The 19,565-nt window shown below is 35.8% G+C and overlaps 1 protein-coding gene across 2 annotated transcripts in view; it reads right to left on the bottom strand.

Moving 5' to 3' along the window:
- The window catches only part of QSER1 (glutamine and serine rich 1), a 95,104-nt gene that overhangs the window by 23,874 nt on the left and 51,665 nt on the right, over positions 1-19,565 (bottom strand). The window lies entirely within an intron of this gene.

Below are 19,565 nucleotides of genomic sequence, written 5' to 3'. Positions count from 1 at the left end.
CACCACATACCAACGAAGATGTTGTGTCCGTGAGAACTAAAAAATAAAGAAAAAAAATTCTCTCTCTCTCTCTCTCTCTCTCTCTCTCTCTCTCTCTCACTCTCTCTTTATTAAAAAAAAATAATAAATAAATAAATAAACACACTCAAAAACTTGTACTTGGGGGAAAAAACAAATTTGTACATGGAACTGGGAATGTAGCTCAGTGGTAGAATGCTTGCCCAGCAAGTGTGAGGCCCTGGATTCCATTCCTAGCAATGCAAAACAAACACAAAATCTTGTACATGACTCTTCATAGCAAAGGTATTCAAAATAGCCAAAATTGGGGGGGGGGACCCCAAATGATCATTAACTGATGAATGGATAATCAGGTACTGATACATGGTAGGTATATCATGGATAAATGCTGAAAACATGCTAAATTAAGGAAGCTATCCAGAGAAGGTCACCTATTATATGATTTTATATGAAATGTCCAAAATAGTTAAATCTATAAAAAATGAAAATAGATTAGTGGTTGCCTACGGCTTGATAAGGTGTTGGGATTGACTGCTAATGAATACAGGGAGTACAGGCATTTGGGGGGAAATAATGAAAATGTTCTAAAATTAGACTGTGGTGATGGTTACACAATTCTATGAAGCCACTTAGTATATTTTAAATAGGTAGATGTTATGGCAAGTAAATTATAATTCAATACATCTGATGAAAAAACTTTGAGGGCCAGACCTGATAGACAAATCCTAGGCTGAGGAACAAATATAATATAGCATTCCAGTGGTAATTCTGAATAATACTAATGAAATAAGATAACGATAATATAAACAAAAACAGTACTAAAGACACAAAAGCCAGTGAGCCTATCACTTATACTAACCTATGCAGCAGGGGCATTTGATCATAGGTTAAATTGTAAAAGTTGTTTCTTTTAAAAATGTGAATTCTACTTGCCTAGAGTGATAGAGAACTGAGAGAGAATTAAAAGCAGACCTCAGAAACACATTCTAAAACACTTCTCAGCTTAAGTAAAGCCCTGATTTTTGTTATCAGCTAGCCAACCTGTTCTCTTACCCAATTAAATCTATCCCTAAACCTGTTAAGGGAAAAGTCCAGTTGAGAAAGTATAGATGAATAAGTTTATCTGATATTAGAAGTCCATACTATAGAATTTTATCCAAATGTAATGTATCTGTAAAACTATAATTACACTATAATACTTTCTACCACAAAAATAGGTATATAAATGAACACTGACTTGTGACAGGTTCTAAATATTAGACATTTCTCACATTACAATAATTGTGAATCCAAAAATAGTATTTCAAATTTTGATGAAAAACAATGTTCTGTTGGGTGGATATAGCATTTAAAGATTATTTGTGCATGGATCCATGAATAAATATTACTTACTATGACAGGTTTTACAATATTTTATTTTTGTCCATTTTTATTGAAAAATAATTGAGAAACTGTGTTCATATAAATAAAAAATAAAAGGTATTTTTAAAAATAGCAATGACAATGCACTCTACAAATATCCCCCCACTTCCCGCTTTTTTTTTTTTTTTCATTTTTCTGCAGTGCTGGGGATTGAACCATGGTCCTTATGCACACTAGGCAAGTATTCTATCCCCAAGCTATATATCCAGTCCCAGGAAATACTTTCTAAGTCACATGGCAAAACAAATCCCATAGCTACCTACAGAGATAGCTATTAGCAGACCCCGAGAGAAATAAATTATAAACAACATGCTTTAGCCAGATGCAAAAAGAGGACATATGACCCCCCCAAAGATAAAAGGTATAAGAAGGAATGAAGGGTAAAGTGCTAAATACATAGGTAAATCTCAACAAGTGCTATTTAAAACACTACTAATGATGCCTTGAGTATAAATATGTAGTAACAGTAATATTTAAGATAGAAGGAGAGTAAATGAGCTTGTCAATGTTCAAAAGACAGTATTGCCTAAGAAGATACTTTCAGATTTTGAGAAGCTGAAAATGCATATTGTAACCAGGAAAAGAACAGAAATACTTCACCAAAACAATCAAAAGGGTGGGAAAGAATGAAACAAGTGAAAGAAGACTGATCATGTATTGACACTTCTTTGGTTTTGTTTTTCCAAAGTGCTAGGAATTGAATGCAGAGCCTCATGCATGAACCATGGACTATACCCTCTCCCTCTATGGATAGTTACTGAAACCAAGTGATACATGAGTTTATTTCATCATGCTAATTTCTCTACTTTTATGTTTAAAATTTTCCATTATAAAAAATTAAGCAGGTCTCTCTCTGCTTCCTGGTGCTTATGTCCTGAGCTGCATTTCTCCAGCACAATCTTCCACTATGATGTTCTTCTGCCTCATCTAGAGCACAAAGCAATGAAGCCAGCTGATTATGCACTGAAATTTCTGAAACCCCAGAAACAGAGTTTCACGTTTCCTTTAATTGGTGGGAAGCATGTAAACTGATTGGTGGTGAATGTAAGTCAATGTGGCGAGTGGTAAGTGGGGAGTGCTAGGGACTGAATCGGAGTGGGTTTGTTCCATGCTTTTGTATTTATGACAGGGTGTATACTGGTGTTCTGTGTAACAAAATAGAATAAAAAATAAAATAAAACAGCATTGCTGAAAGGATGGGAAAGAAGAAAATATGGAATGGAATTTAACAAAATCACATTACATACATATATAAATGTACCACAGGGAATTTCACCTTTATGTATGTGGAAAATACCAATTAAAAATAAATAAGTAGCTGGGCAAGGAAGAGCAATGGAGTAGAGAAAGGAGAATAGGGGGAGGGAAGAGGGGAGACAGAGTGGAGGGAATGGTGAAATAAAATTCCATGCATGTATTACTTTGTTAAAATGAACCCACTATATATTATAATGCTCTAATAAAAAAAGTAAAAATAAGAAAGCATAGATCCAAAGCTAAAAAAAAAAAAAAAGTCAGTGTAGTCATGGAGAATTTAGGTTGTCATACAGTTCAAGGCCTACAACTGGATGCTGTATAAAAGAATGTGACTGGAAGAATTTTAAACAATTGAAGAGACTGAGACTCAAAAACAGTACCCATCTTAATTACTTCTCATTATTTCGTTAGTTTTCATTACTTCATCCATGACCTAGTATTTCTGTGTGTGAATGTCTGTAATGAATAAAAAATTAATTAAAATATTATTTTAAAAAGTTAAACAGGATTGGGAATACAGCTCAGTGGTAAAGTGCATACTTTTATTAGTATGTGTGAGGTCCTGGGTTTAATTCCCAACACACACACACACACACACACACACACAAGTTAAGCCAAAAAAAAAAGTGTAACTTCTAAATTAGTTGAGGGAAATTTATTGATATTGTACAATGTCCTTTATAATGAGTTTTAAAACACACTAAACAGAAATATAGTTTATAGTGATGCATACTAAAGTGGAAAATTTATATATATAAAAAAAAGCTAGGGAATGCTGGGCATTATGGCGCAAGCCTGTAATTCCAGCTACCTGTAATTCCAGCTACAAAATAAACTGAGGCAGGAGGATCCAAATTTGAGGCCAGTTTTGGGCAACTTGGTGAAACCCTGTCTCAAAATAAAAAAGCAGTAGCGCTCTTGCCTCAACGTTCAAGGCCTTGAGTTCAATATCCAATACTGTCCCCACCCCACCCCACCCCACCCCAAAAAAGAGAAAGAAAAGCGGAATATCATCCAAATCAATTAGTAATTAGTGGTTAGCTCTAAAGGTTATGAGTGGGTATTAAAACTCAATTTATTTTTGTATTTTCTTGCTTTCCAATTAATGGAATTTAATGCCACAAATTTTCTTCTTTGTTCCTCATTCTGGCCACATCCCATTAGTTTCAATGCTCCACCCTCCATTCCAAGCAATATGTCATTTTGGTTTTGGCTTCCTTTTTAAGCCAAGATTTAGAAGGGTGGATATTTCTTTCTTTTTTTCTTTTGCAAATATATGAAATTACTGCATGGTGGTCAGAGAATATGACTTGAATAATGTCTGCAATTTTCAAATTTATGGAAATTCTTTTGTATACTTTTAACTTTGTTATATTTCCATATGTGAGTTACATTTCACAAAAAAAAAAACATGTTTTGAAAGAAAACACAGATATGGAAAAACACTGAAAAATGTGAACAGCAACAAAATTAGTATGGCAATGTTAGAAGTCATTAAATGAGTAAAAGAATATTTTTATTATGTTAATAAGAAATTTAACTGTAGCAAAATTTTATGCACCTACTTATGAGTTTAAAACATAACAAGTAAACAGTATTAGAAAAACAATAAAACATAGTGGGAAACTTTAACACACCTTTCTCAGGAATCAACAGATCAAGCAATCTAAAAATAAATAAGGATAGAGAGGATTTTAAAAATCTTTTTATTATTATAAAATTTTAAACACACAAAGTAGAGAATACAAATTTTCATGTACTACATAACTCAACCTTAACAAGCATAAACATTTTGTTTCTTAGGGTTTTTTTTTTTTTTTTTTTTTTTTTTTGAGGATAGGAGATTGGTATAGGGGATTGAACGAAGGAGTGCCTTGCTACTGAGTACATCCCCAGTACTATTTTATCTTTGAGACAGGGTCTTGCTAAATTGCTGAGGCTGGCCTTGAACTTGTGCTCATCCTTCCTCACTCCCAAGTTGCTGGGATTACACCTGTGTATTCACCACAAACTTTAAAAAAAATTTTTTTTAGTTGTTGATGACCTTTATTTTATTTATTTGTAAGCAGTGCTGAGAATGGAACCCAAGACATATGATAGGCAAGCGCTCTACCACTGAGCCACAACCCCAGCTCTACCACAAACGTTTGTTTTTTTTTTTTTTTAAAGAGAGAGTGAGAGAGGAGAGAGAGAGAGAGAGAGAATTTTTAATATTTATTTTTTAGTTCTCGGCAGACACAACATCTTTGTTGGTATGTGGTGCTGAGGATCGAACCCGGGCTGCACGCATGCCAGGCGAGCGCGCTACCGCTTGAGCCACATCCCCAGCCACCACAAACGTTTTTGATATACTTGTTTTATCTATCACTGTGTGTCTGTAAAATGCAAATCCCAGATATGTTATCCTCCTCCAAAATATAATACATGTACAGCTGGGCACAATGGCGCATGCCTGTAATCCCAGTGGCAGGGGACGCTGAGGCAGGAGGATCACAAGTTCAAAGCCAGCCTCAGGAAAAGTGAGGTGCTAAGTAACCCAGTAAGGCCCTGTCTCTAAATAAAATACAAAACACAAAATAGGGTTTGATATGTGGCTCAGTGGTTGAGTGCTCCTGAGTTCAATCCCCAGCACCCCCCACCCCAGTAGTAATATACATACATTCTCTTTTTTTTTTTTAAAGAGAGAGAGAGAGGAGAGAGAGAGAGAGAGAGAGAGAGAGAGAGAGAGAGAGAGAGAGAGAGAGAGAGAGAATTTTTAATATATATATATATATTTTTTTTTTTTAGTTCTCAGCTGACACAACATCTTTGTTGGTATGTGGTGCTGAGGATTGAACCCGGGCTGCACGCATGCCAGGCGAGTGCTCTACCGCTTGAGCCACATCCCCAGCCCCCATACATTTTCTTATATAACTGCATGTCATTTATTATGCTTAAAAAATTAAAAAGACAAAGAATTTGAACAATGTTATCTATACTTAGTACTTGAGAAGAATTTATCAAAATTAAACATTTAACAACCCACTAACAAAATTTTGATCACTTCTAAACATGGACATATTCCCTAAACAAAATGTGAATTAATTTTTTTAATTAACAAACTACTTTTAACAGAGGAGAACACCTGACCATTTCTCACAACTCCTGGGTTAAAAAGGAAATCAAAACTAAAATGAGAACTGAATGGACACTTCTCTGAAGAAGATATACAAGTGATCAAAAAATATATGAAAAAAAGTGTTCAACATCATTAGTAATTAGAGAAATGCAAGTCAAAACTACTCTAAGATTCCATCTCATCTCAGTCAGAATAGCAGTTATCCATAATACAAGCAATAATAAGTGTTGGAGAGGATGTAGGGGAAAAGGTACACTCATATATTGCTGGTAGACTCCAAATTGGTACAATCACTTTGGAAAGCAGTGGAGATTCCTCAGAAAACTTGGAATGGAACTGGCATTTGACCCAGCTATCCCACTCCTTGTTTTATATACCCAAAGGACTTAAAAACAGCATACTATAGTGACATAGCCACACTAATGTTCATAGCAGTTGAATTCACAATAGCTAAACTGTGGAACCAACCTAAATGCCCATCAATAGATGAATGGATAAGGAAACTGTGTTGTATACACACAATGGAATATTACTCAGTATTAAAAGAGAATAAAATCATGACATTTGCAGGTAAATGGATGGAGTTGGAGAATTTTATGCTAAGTGAAGTAAGCCAATCCTAAAAAACTAAAGGCTGAATGTTTTCTCTGATTAGTAGATGCTGATCTATGATTGGGTGGGGAGAATGTGAAGAATGGAAGAACTCTGGATTGGGCAATGGGGAGGGAAAGGAAGGGTTTATAAGGATAGGAAATATGGTGGAATGAGATGGACATCATTACCCTAGGTACATGTAGGATTGCATGAATGGTAAGTCTCTACACCACGTAAAACCAGAGACTTGAAATGTTGTACTCCACTTGTGTACAATGAATTGAAATGCATTCTCTGCAACAGACAACTAAGTAGAACACCTAAAAATTAAAAAAAAACTGAAATGACAAATTGCTTAAGAAAGACAATGAGAATACCATAAATTGAACAAATGGGATATGTCCTGAGCATAGTACAAAGAACACTAAAAGCTTACTATGCCATTTAATAGATAGAACATGTAAAAATAAACTAAGCATTAAAGTGAAGAAGCTAGAAAGGGAATATTAAATTAAACACAGGGAAGATGGGGGAAAGGATTAACATGAAGGCAGAAATTAAGAAAAAGTATGTAAAGTGAAACAGGAAAGTATGGTTTTTGAAAAACATCACTTAACAGGCAAAAACTTTTCACAAGCTAATAAGGAAAAAGATGCAAAAAAAATTATTAGGAATAAAACAGCACACATAACTACAGAAGTAGAAAAAAAGACTAAAAACCTGTGTACAAGTTTATAACAACAAATTTTTAAAAATTAAATGAAAGAAACAATTTTCCTAGAAATTATACTTTTCTTAAATTTACCCAGATAGATCAAGCTACATCAGGGGGCGGAAAAGGGGGAAAGATAGCCAGATATATTCAAGTTCTACCAAATTCCTATTATATAGGGTAAACTTTTTTTCAAAGCTTAGACAAACATGAAAACTTTACCATTTTAATCTGGAAGACTGATTTAATCTTGACTACAAAAGTAAACAAAATTAAGACTGAAACACACAAAACAAAATAAACCACTATAAACTAATCCATTTATGAGCCTAAGGATAAAATATTAACAAGGTAAATCTTGTAATGGATTAAAATAACTCATCATGACCAAGCACAGTTCATGACAGAAAAAATTTAGAAAGATTTTGCATTAGGAAACCAAGTAATAACATCACAGTACAGATTAATGACAGGGGGAAAGCATTTATCAGAAAAGCTCCAAAAAGTAAGTGACAGGCTGGGTGTGGTGGCACACACTTGCAATTCCAGTGGCTAAGGAGGCTGAGGCAGGAGGACCATGGGTTAAAAGCCAGCCTCTGCAAAAGCAAGGTGCTAAGCAACTCAGTGAGACTCTGTCTCTAAATAAAATACAAAATATGGCTGGATATGTGGATCAGTGGTTGAGTGCCCCTTAGTTCAATCCCTAGTACCCAAAAAAAAAAAAAAAAAAAAAAAAAAAAAAAAAGGCAACTGACAAACTGGGTGTAATAGCACAGGGCTGTAATCCCAGAGACTGGAAGGCTGAGGTAAGAAGATCACTGGTTCAAGGCCAGTGTCAGCAACTAAGTGAGGCCCTAAGCAATTTAGCAATAACCTGTTTCAAAAAGAAAAAGGAAAAAAAGAGGGGAGGGTTTGGGATGTGGCTCAGTGGTTAAGTGCCACTGGGTTCAATCTGAGGAGCCAAAGGAAAAAAGCAACTGATGAAATTGAATAACAATTGTTTATTTTTTTGGTTGGGTAAGGGAGTACTGGAAATTAAACCCAGGGGAGCTTTTCCTGAGTGCCCCTGTGTTCAATCCCTAGTACCAAAAAAAAAAAAAAAAAAAAAAAAAAAAAAAAAAAAGTAGACTTCAGAATAAGAATTATTACCAAGCAAGAATTAATCTTAAATGTGTATACATCTAAAGGCAGCTCAAAATATAGAAAATAACTGAAAGTAAAAGACAAATCCACAAACGTACTTGGTGATTACAACACTATCTCAGTTATTAAAAATAGATAATCAGCAAAGTGAACAACACTAAAAACCAACTTAATCTAATGGACACTTATAGAATAATCTATTCAATAACAAAATACATACTCTTTTAATGTATATGGAGAACACTCACCAAATCAACCATATTCTGGGCTACAAAGCAAACATATTTAAATGCACTGCAATCTCACAATGTATATTCTCTGATCTTAATGGAATTTAACCAGAAATCAATGAAGGAAAGGCATCCAGAAAATCCTCACATATTTGAAATTTAAACAATCTAATCTAAAGAGCTTATGAATCGAAAAAGCAGTATTAAAGGAAAACTTTCAAATTCTGAACTAAAGAAAATAAACATACAACATATCCAAACTGGTGAGAGGTACCTAAAACAATGCTTACTGTAGCAAAGAAATACCAAAAAGAAAAATACTAGAAAAGAGCAAAATAAACTAAACCAAACAGAAGAAATAATGAAAACAGCAGAAATCAATGAAATTGTCAACAAAGGAGAAATATTGGTGAAATTAAAGCTGATCTTTGGAAGTGATCAATAAAATCCATAAAATTTTGTGCACACTGACCAAGACAAAATGAGAGAAGATGCAGATTAGTAACATCAGGAATGAAAGATGGAGAATCACTACAAAGCTACAGACACTACAAAGATAATGGCAGAAATGCCACCAGCAACAACTCTATATCCGTAAATTGGATAAATTGATAAAATGAACCAGTTCCTTGAATGATACAAACTACCAAAACTACAGTCAAGAAGAAATAGACAAAATGAACACTTCTATTAATGAAAGAACTGAATTCATAAACTTTTTTCTGATAAAGAAAACTCCAGGTCCAGATGGTTTCATTGGCAAAATTGACCAAACATATGTGGAAGAAATAGTACCACCCACCCCAATCTCTTGTACAAAACAGGAAAGACAGGGAAACTCCCCACCCATTTGTGAGGCCAGCAATAACTTGATACCAAAACAGAAATGGGCATTAGAAAAGAAAATTACAGATAACTGTTATGAACACAGATAAGAAAAATCCTCCAAAAATATTAGAAAGTTGCATCCATCAATGTTTTTTAAAAGATGACATATGGGGGGAGGGCTGTGGCTCAGTGGTAGAGCGCTCACCTAACACATTCAAGGCCCTGAGCTTGATCCTCAGCACGATGTAAGAATGAATGAATGAATGTATTGTATCCAACTGCAACTGAAAAATATTTATTTATTTATTTTTATATACATGGCAATAGTGGAATGTATTATATACTCATTAGATGACATATCATAACCAGTGGAGTTTATCTGGAGAATACAAGTCTGAGAATATATTTAAAAACTGATCAGTGTAATTAACTATAGAGACAGACTAAATAAGAAAACAAGACCATCTCAACAGATGAAGGAAAGGCACTTGAAAAAATTCAACCTCTATGAATTATAAAAACTGTCAGCAGGAGCCAGAATTGCCTGCCAAGCACACACAAGGCCTAGGTTCCACACAGCAAAAAGGAGAAAGAGAGAGAGGGAGAGGGAGGGAAAAGAAGAGGAAAGGGGAGGGGAGTGACTTTCTTATTTACAGATATCATCATTATCTGGAGACAAAATCCTATAGAATCTACAAAAAGAAAAAATCCTAGAATAATGAGTTGTACAAATCCACATGAATTAAGATCAATATGCAAAACTCAACTGTATTTTTATAATCTACCAATGGTTTATTTATAATCTACAGTAAATAATTGGAATTTGAAAATTCTGGGAGGCTGAGACAGAATTCCAACTTTAAGGCCAGCCTCAACAACTCAGCAAAACTCAGTCTCAAAATAAAAAGAACTGGGGATGTAGTTTGGTATAAATCACCCCTGGGTTCAATCCCTAGTCCCTGACCCCAGCAAAAAAAAAAAAAAAAAAAAAAAAAAAAAGAGTCAAATTGCTGCAGATTCAATGAAATCATAATCCAGCAGGCAAGTTTTTATTTAGATTATTATATAGCTTAAAGATGTATTTCTTTTGTAAAGATCAACACATTAATTTTATGGCATTACAATCTTATCTGTGACTTTGTTCTCATTGATTGATATAAAACAATTTTAAGCTTTTTTAAAAATTTAATCCCCGTGAGCAGTTATATAATTATTTTGTTTTTGTTTTGTTTCTACGGTGTTTTTATTTTTTGCAGTATTGAAGATTGGGCCCAGGGTCTCATACATGCCAGGAAAATGCTCTTAACAATGGGCCACACCCCCAGCCCTTTCTTTCCTTTTTTCTTTTTTTAAATATTTATTTATTTTTGTTTTCGGTGGACACAACATCTTTGTTTGTATGTGGTGCTGAGGATTGAACCTGGGCCACACGCATGCCAGGCGAGCGCGCTACCGCTTGAGCCACATCCCCAGCACCTCCCTTTTTTCTTTTTAAGACAGAGTCTTGTTAAATTGCCCAAGGTGGCCTAGAAATTGGGATACTTCTTCCTCAGCCTCCTGGGTATTGTAATTACAGGCATGTGCACTGTACTGGCCACATGGCAGCAATGAAAAGCAAAAAGAGGTCATTAGTGGAGAAAGAACAGTCTTTTCAATAACTGGTTCAGGAAAACTTGAACTTCCAAGTATGAAATAGGTTAACTTCAACCCACATCTCAGTCATATCTCAGGCCATATCCAATACCAAATCAAAATGAATCACAGACCTAAACATTAATAAGATTCAAAACAAATCACCTCAAAATATGACTTTAGGAGACCAGAATAGGCATATAAATCATTTTGAGAAACTAGAGACCAAAGAAATTCTGAAAAGTAAATATTTTGATGAGAAATTTATGTATCAAAATGGAAAGGAAGTATCCTTCTCTGCACCAGGAAAAAAAAAAAAAAGGATGACAAAGTTACCAGATATATTTAATCAATGGAAAAGGCACAAACTCAAATCTGCAGAACAAGGGCTAGGGATATAGCTTAGCTGGTAGAGTGCTTGCCTTGCATGCACAAGGTCCTGGGTTCAATCCCTAGCAATACATACCGCAGAAAAAGCCTCACAAATAAGAAACTTGTTTAAAAGGGGCTTTTCTGACCATCTCTTTTTAATATGGCCTTTCTCCATACTGATTCAGAGAAAAATGATACTTAACCTGTGTTTAAATGCTTTCTTTTGAGATCCATTCTAGAGATTTACTCATTTTGAGATAGGAATTTGGGGATACAGAGAAAGGGAAGCACCCAAGAACCACTGGAATGACGCCTATACACCTGAACCGTTGGAATGCCAAATAAGCAACCTGTAAGCAATCCAGCACACATCCTCGCCTGCACAAAGTAGCAAGGTAAGAGGGCAATGTGCAAGCTCTAGAAAAACTGGCTTAAAATTGCTTAACTCCTCCCTGACTCCACCTGTCCAGTCCCTAACTACTGTCCCTCAGTAAATATTAACACCCAGACCAAAGTGTTGTTTCTTAATCCAGAGATAGTGCACATTCATCCTTGAAAGCATCTCTGCTTTTCTAAATCATCTCTTGTCTGTGCCTCTGACACGTTCTTAAATTCTGTTCTGCACTGTCAAGAGTCTCACTCATCCTGAGTTCAGGTCCTCCTTTCTGGGAATTCCTTGGACCTCCTCCAGAAATGATTTCTCTAGGCTTTTTTTGGGGAACAAACATGAGGTATAATTGTTAATAAGTTTGTTTTTCTCTTGTTAACCTATCTTTTGCTACAGGCACTAACAGCTAAAATCTATGAAATTTTTCTGTTGAAATATAAAATGCAAAACTTGTAGGAAAAAATTTTTGTGACCATGGGCTTCTTATGACACAAAAAAAGCATAATTATAAAAAGAAAAATTGTTAAACTAGAGCTTATCATAACTTGAAACTTTTGCTAACAATGCCAAGTATGATGGCACACACCTGTAATATCAGTGACTCAGGAGGCTGAGGCAGAAGGATTCCAAGTTTGGTGTCAGCCTAAGCAACAGACTATCAAAATAACATAGAAAGGGCTGGGGATGTACTTTGGTGGTAGAACATCCCTGGGTTCAATCTCCAGTTCTGGACAAATCACACAGAACTAGAAATGAGCCAGACTCCAAAACATATAAAGAATTCTCAAAACTCAAAATAAGAATAAAAAGACCAGCTGGGTGTGCTGCTTCACACCTGTAATCCCAGTGACTCAGGAGACTGAAGTAGTTTGAAGCTAGCCTCAGCAACCTTGCAAGACCCTGTCTAAAAATAAAAAATAAAAAAGACTGAGGAGTGTTGCTTAGTGGTAGAGTGATTGCCTACCACATGAACCTCAAATACCTGCTTTATGCTATGTCAAAGAAACCACATTATAAAGACGACATATTGTATGATTCCATTTATATAAGAAAACAATATGGAGAAAGAATAAATCAATGAATGTCTGAGGATGGGGGTAGGAGTGATTAAAAAGGCACAACATAAGAAAAGTTGGGGGTTGATTGTTATAAAACTATGTGTTTATCAAAATGCACAGAATTGTACATAAATTTTACAGTATGGAAATTTAAAAATACAGTATCCATGGTGATATTTGTTAAATGTAAAAACAAGAGAAAAGGGGTGGGGAGATAAGCTCTTAAGAATACTAAAACTGGGGCTGAGGTTTAGTTCAGTGGTGGTGTGCTTGTTTTGCACTTATGAGGGACTGGGCTCAATTCTCAGCACCACATAAAAATAAATAAATAAAGGTATTGTGTCCATCACAACTAAAAAAAAAAAAAAACACTAAAACTAGGGGCTGGGATTGTGGCTCAGTGGAAGAGTGCTTGCCTAGCATGTGTGAGGCATTGGTTTTGATACTCAGCACCACATAAAAATAAATAAAAATAAAGGTATAAAAAATACTACAACTAGTGCTTGTAGCTGTAGCACTTGCCTATCAGGCATTAGGGCATGGGTTCGATACGCACGCAGCAATAATGTTGGGGGAAGCTAATTAATTTAACAAAACAAATACTAATTTTAAAAAATAATGGATGAGAGATTATTGGGAAACAAGACATCTAAAAAGTGACAAAAATTGCCCACATTCCCTACTGCTTCTTATTGAATACTAAGAAAACAATATATTTCACAAGAGAGAGATCTGACAGTAAATACCTTAAGTAGAAATTGAATGTTGCCAACCTGACATGATATACCTCAGATACTAACATATGAAGGGTACAATATTACTACCAATGTTGTTGCCATAAGCATTTATCCTAAACCCAAACTTCTATATCCAATTCTCAGTTATAGGAAATTCAGAAGACAAAGGAAAATGTTAAATGACAGGAGGAAATAATCAGAGAAATGTAGAATATGAGACATTCTTTAGGAAAACTCTTCTTGTGTATGTGTAGTATATTTGGGTGGGGCTAGGGGGTGTTACTTGAACCCAGGAGCTTAATGCCTTTGAGCTACAACCCCAGCCCTTTAAAAAAATTCTCTAAGGGCTGGGATTGTGGCTTAGCAGTAGAGCACTTGCCTAGCATGTGCAAGGCCCTGGGTTCGATCCTCAGCACCACATAAAAATAAATAAATAAAATAAAGATATCGTGTCAAACTATAACTAGAAAGTAAATATTTTAAAAAAATCTTTAAATTTGGAGACAGGGTCTTGCTAAGTGGCCCATGAAGGCCTTAAACTTGCAGTCCTTGTGCCTCAGCCTCCCAAGATGATGGGATTATAGGCATGAGTCACTGGGTTGAGCAAGAAAACTCTTCTTGATTCTTCAATAATTCAGTGTGGAGTCGGGTGCAGTGGTGCACACCTATAATCCTAGCAACCCAGGAGACTGAGGCAGGAGGATCACAAGTTTGAGGCCAGCCTCAGCAAGTTACCCAAATCCTATCTCAAATAATAGAAAGGGCTGGAGATGTAGCTCAGTGGAAGAATACACTCCCTGGATCCAAAAATAATAATAACAATAATAATGTGGGAGGTGGGGAAGCAGACTGTGCTATAGGCTAAAGAAAACTAAGGAGATACAACAATAAAATATAGTAGTGAACTCTGACCGGATCCTAAATCTGTCTCAAACATCTGTCACTGTTCTCTCCCCCTAGTCTTTAAAGCCTAAGGAATAGAATGGCCCAAATGCTAGGACAATGTAATAGCACTTGCAGTTTCTATACAGCTTGCTCAAACATCAAAAATAGTTCCTTATAAAACTATTAATTAAAAAAAAATCCTGCCAGGGCTGGGTTATGGCTCAGCGGTAGAGCTCCTGCCTTGCACATGTGAGGCACTGGGTTCAATTCTAAGCACCACATAAAAATAAATATTGTGTGCATCTTTTAAAAAAAATCTTAAAAATAATAACAACAAAAAACAAACAAAAAACACAATCCTTCCAAAATGCCTAATAGGATTTGACATACTGATTCTAAAGTTCTTTGATTAGAAAAATCTAATAGTGAAAAGAACCATAAAAAGAAGTAACTGCAGAGGACTTAATGCACTGACATACTGTTGAAGAGAGAACAGACAACTACATCAGTGGAAAAAGAATAAAGTTCAAAAATAGACCCCCAAGTGTGAGAATTTAGTTACCAAAAGTGATTTTTCAGACAAATAGGGGGAAATGGACTAGACAATAAATGTGTTTGAATAATTTAACATCCATTTTGGGGGAAAATGCTAAATCCTTACACTATCCCACAACCTCAAACAAATTTCATAGGCAAGGAGTTAAACAAAACAAAATTAAAACCTAAAGTTTTAAAAAACACTTCAAGAACCATAAAAAACAAACCAAAGGACTCCTGCATTTCATTTTTAAGCTTAAAACACATTTCAGCCAAATGCATTTTATTCACAGAGATACAGACAAACTGAAAGGAAACAACATTTTTGGTTTCACTATGTTCTTGAGCTCTGGGGTTTCAGTCACCTATGTCCTTAACAGTTTACTCTGCACTCCTAGAGCTCCTCCAAGAAGTCCAAGCTGAATGCTATTTAGTTGGACTCCACTTTGAAGAAATATATCATTACTTTGAATGATATACTTAATTGTAGCTAGAAATTGTAACCTCTAATATTCTGCTTCCACTGACTAGGTCCTATAGTTCGGTATTTGATACAGATTCAGAAACATTTTAATAGTTGTGGAGACCAGGCTGTACCCTGCTCTGAGTCCATTTTATAAAGCAAGAGTTTGCCATGAGTTACTCCATTTTGAGTTCAAGTGCCAAGGTAGAATGACTCTATACCATTTGTACAAGTAAACCACCATCATCTGCATAGCACAATCATAAATCACAAACAGATAAATTAATCATGCTAATAAAAATGACCACCTGGAAACTTACTAAACTAAATCAGAAGCACATAGCTGTGTAAACATATTAAATTGATATCAGAAAAACGAGGTCCACGAGCCTACCAGAATCACCAGACATAATCCCCATACTGAAATCCTTAGAGGAAGAAGCACCCTGTTTCAGTCAGCTTTTTTGTTGTTATGATCAAAACACCAGACAAGAACAAGGTAGAGGAGAAAAAGTTCATTAGGTGCTCATGGGTTCATAGATGGCTGTCCAACATCATTGCTCTGGGCCTGTGTGGAGGAGGAAAGCAACTATGGACACGGCCACCAGAAAGAAGATTAGACAGAGCTCTGCTTACCAGGGACAAAATATATACCCCTACATGCATGCCCCTAGTCACCCACTTCCTCTAGCTACTCCCTACCTGCCCATATTTACTACCCAGTTAATCTATACATACATATATATATGTGTGTGTGCGTGTATGAATAAAGTGTGATGTGTGACTCAAGTGTTATAGATATTAGTAATAGCTGGAATCAAAGAACTTGTGCTTGCTGGGTGCAGTAGCACATATCTGTAATCCTAGTGGCTTGGGAGGCTGAGACAGGAAGATCAAGAATTCAAAGCCAGACTCAGCAACTTAACAAGGCCCTAAGTAACTCAGCAAGACCCTGTCTCTAGATAAAATATAAAAAAGGCTGGGAATATGGCTCAGTTGTTAAGTATCCTTGGGTTCAATCCCTGGTACCAACCACCCCTGCAAAAGAAAACCAAAACTTCCTGTGCTTATCCTGCTCATGGCTACCCAGTGACCCACAAGTACTCAATGAATTAAAACTGATGGAAGTGATATACCTTATGAATATGTTGGTAAATTCTGACATCGTAGAAAGATGCAAATATGTCAGGTCTATGTTAATGGCATAGCTCACACTTGATAGTTCTGCAAAAACTAGTTTTATACTGCAACTGGATTCAATTTGAAGAGAGTAGGGAACTGTGAAAACAGTGACCATTCCTAGTTCCAAAACTGAAGCAGATTTTCCCTTCTTTTTATATTCCATTTGTCAGTTTTTATTGTTGTTAAATGAAGTGCTAGAGATCCAATCCAAGGCCTCACATGGTAAGCCAGTGTTCTGGCTCTGAAGTACATTCCCAGCCCTCCACGTCATTTTAATGCAAATATAGAAATCAAAGTGTTATAGGACTGTGCTCCATCTTGCCTAAAATAGGACAGGAGATAATTTAAATTAATCTTAGATAAGATTTCATAGTTTTGTTTTTCTTTTCATAATCCAGTGATGTATATTTATTAATTTAATTCAATACTGGGGATTGAACCCAGGGTTGCTTTACCACTGAACTATATCCCCAGTACTTTCTATTTTTTAATTTTGAGGTATATTCCTACCATCCCTGACCTCCCCCACCATTTTTTAAACTTCTTACTTTCCAAAGAATCATGGAATTTGGAGGACCACAGGCCCATAATACTCTGTGACTTCACTGAAACTGTCAAAATTCAGAATTCTAGTCACAAAATTTAAAAGAGTGAAATCGAGCAACATAACTTAACTCATACTCCACTTTTTCCCCCCCAGAGCCGAGGACTGAACTCAGGGCCTCAAGCATGTTAGGCAAACTCTATTATCCCTAGCTTGCACCCCTATCCCTTTTTATTTCCTTTCAAGACAGTTGCCCAGGCTGGCCTCCAATTTGACATCCTCCTGCCACCTGCCTCCAGATACTTGAGAAGTATAAGCTACCCTGCCTGGCTGTTACTTTTTAAATTTTATTTTGGTATTGGAGACTGAACTCAGGGATTTGCACATGCTCAGTATGTGCTGTATCACGGAGTTACATACCCCCAGTCCTCACTTTTCTTTTAAATAACTTCATGCATTTAACAGCCATTTATTAAGTATCTACCATATTTCAGGCTGTCAAGGACAAAGATGAACACAGTATGATAACTAAAAAAGTGTCCTTTTCTGTACTAATGCTTTAAATCTCTGAATCTTCTCAAAAACCCTAGCAGAGGCATAATGTATATTGTTATCTGTTATATTTTAGATTTGAAATGTCCCCCAAAGGCTTATGCATTAAAGGTTTGATCCTCAATGCAGCAATATTCAAAGGTAGGGCTTTAGGTAAGTAATTGAATCATGACAACTATGAACTCATGAATGGATTAACCCACTGATGGCTTCATAATTGAACCGACTATTGGGAGATAGTGAAGACCACTGGAGGTCACGCCCTATTGGAGGAAGGTCACTGGGGGCATGCTCTAGAAGATTGCATCTTATCCCTGGTGTCTGTGTGTCTCTTTATCTTCTTTTCCTTTCCTTCTTTGCTTCCTGGGTGTCATGAGGTGAGCAACTCTGTTCCACCATGATGGTTATTCTACCTCACCATAGGCCATAGCAATGAAGCCTGCTCACCATGGACTGAAACCATAAACCAAAACACATCTCTCCTCCTGTAAGTTTTTCTCTTAGGCATTTTGTCACAGCAACAAAGTGCTGACTAACACAGTCAGCTGTTTACAGATAAGGAAATGTCCCCATTTTACAGATAAGGAATATGTCTGAAGTTACATAGAATTAATTTAAACCTCAGGTGATTTAACTCCAAAGCTCAAATTCTTAACTATAACCCTTTGCTGGCCTAAAGGAACACATACTTACAATGAATTATCTGCTGGACTGAAAAATGGAGAAAAGAATAGTGTAAGTAAAAATATGTTCAAAGGTTCACAATTGTGTAAGAGGTTCAGATATCCAAGATCTTGTATCCAAGACATAAGAATCAGTTATCACAGAAGAAGGATTCTGGAAGAGCAAGACAGTAAAACACAGAAAAAGGAAAACCTGTCTATCATCTCTCATCATTGTATTTTCCTATGAAATGCAAAAGAATGTTTCAAAGCATAAGTAATAATTAACTTTTCTTTTTTGAGAGCTTATTTGGAGGTTCTAGCAAGAGAGTACAGCTACTTGTATCCCTTGACTGAAGAACAGTCCTCTATAGGGGAAGGTTGTCCTCTTCAGCTTCAGGAGGGATGCACAGAGAGCAGTGAGGTAGAAAGGGGACACTCACTCACCAGTCAGATCATTCAAATCAACTCTAGCAATCAAAGGTGTGACAGATGTCACAACCAAATTGCCCTCACATCCTCAAATAAAAAATTCCTTTTTTATAAAGATAAATCTGACAACAATGTGGAGGATGGATTGATATCGAGACTGGTGAAAAATACCTAATTAGAAGTCTGTTGCAATAGCTCAAGTGAAATGTTGAGTTCTTGTAGATGAAGCAACAGAGATGGTAAAGAGAGACCTGATAGTGAGGATTGAGTTGATGGGGATGATTATAATTAAAAATTTAATCATGGTCATCTGGAAGAAACTAGTTTTAGATTCATGTTTTAGATCAGAGACTACTAAAGGTTTGTTCTAGAAACAAAAAAAGGAAATATAATAATAATGGCAAAGCAGTCTGAATTGGGAAAGAAGTTATAAGTTTACTAGGATGCCCATATCCATAGTAATTTCTTTGAATCAAAAACTGACTTTCTATTATGCTAATTTCCTTGTTTAATAAAATGAGAATTATTTAGAAATGTATGTATTATCAAACACCTATGCTAATAGATTATTTGGATTATCAGCTGTTTCACATCAATCTAGCAGTCACAACTGGTCCCAAGTCTGGAAGGAAGTTGAGAAGTACATTATGAAACAGAGATTAAGTCTTAAAGCACAACCCTGATTATATAAAAGAATTCAGCAGGAATGTAGACAAATCTGGGTTCAGATTCCATGTTTACATTTATTCAGTCATACCATCTGTATATCAGAAGTAATGATGCACATCTAATAACTATA

This window comes from Spermophilus citellus, assembly GCF_964194105.1.
Source record: "Spermophilus citellus genome assembly, chromosome: 2".
NCBI lineage: Eukaryota > Metazoa > Chordata > Mammalia > Rodentia > Sciuridae > Spermophilus > Spermophilus citellus.
This window is presented reverse-complemented; position numbering and strand designations above follow the sequence as displayed.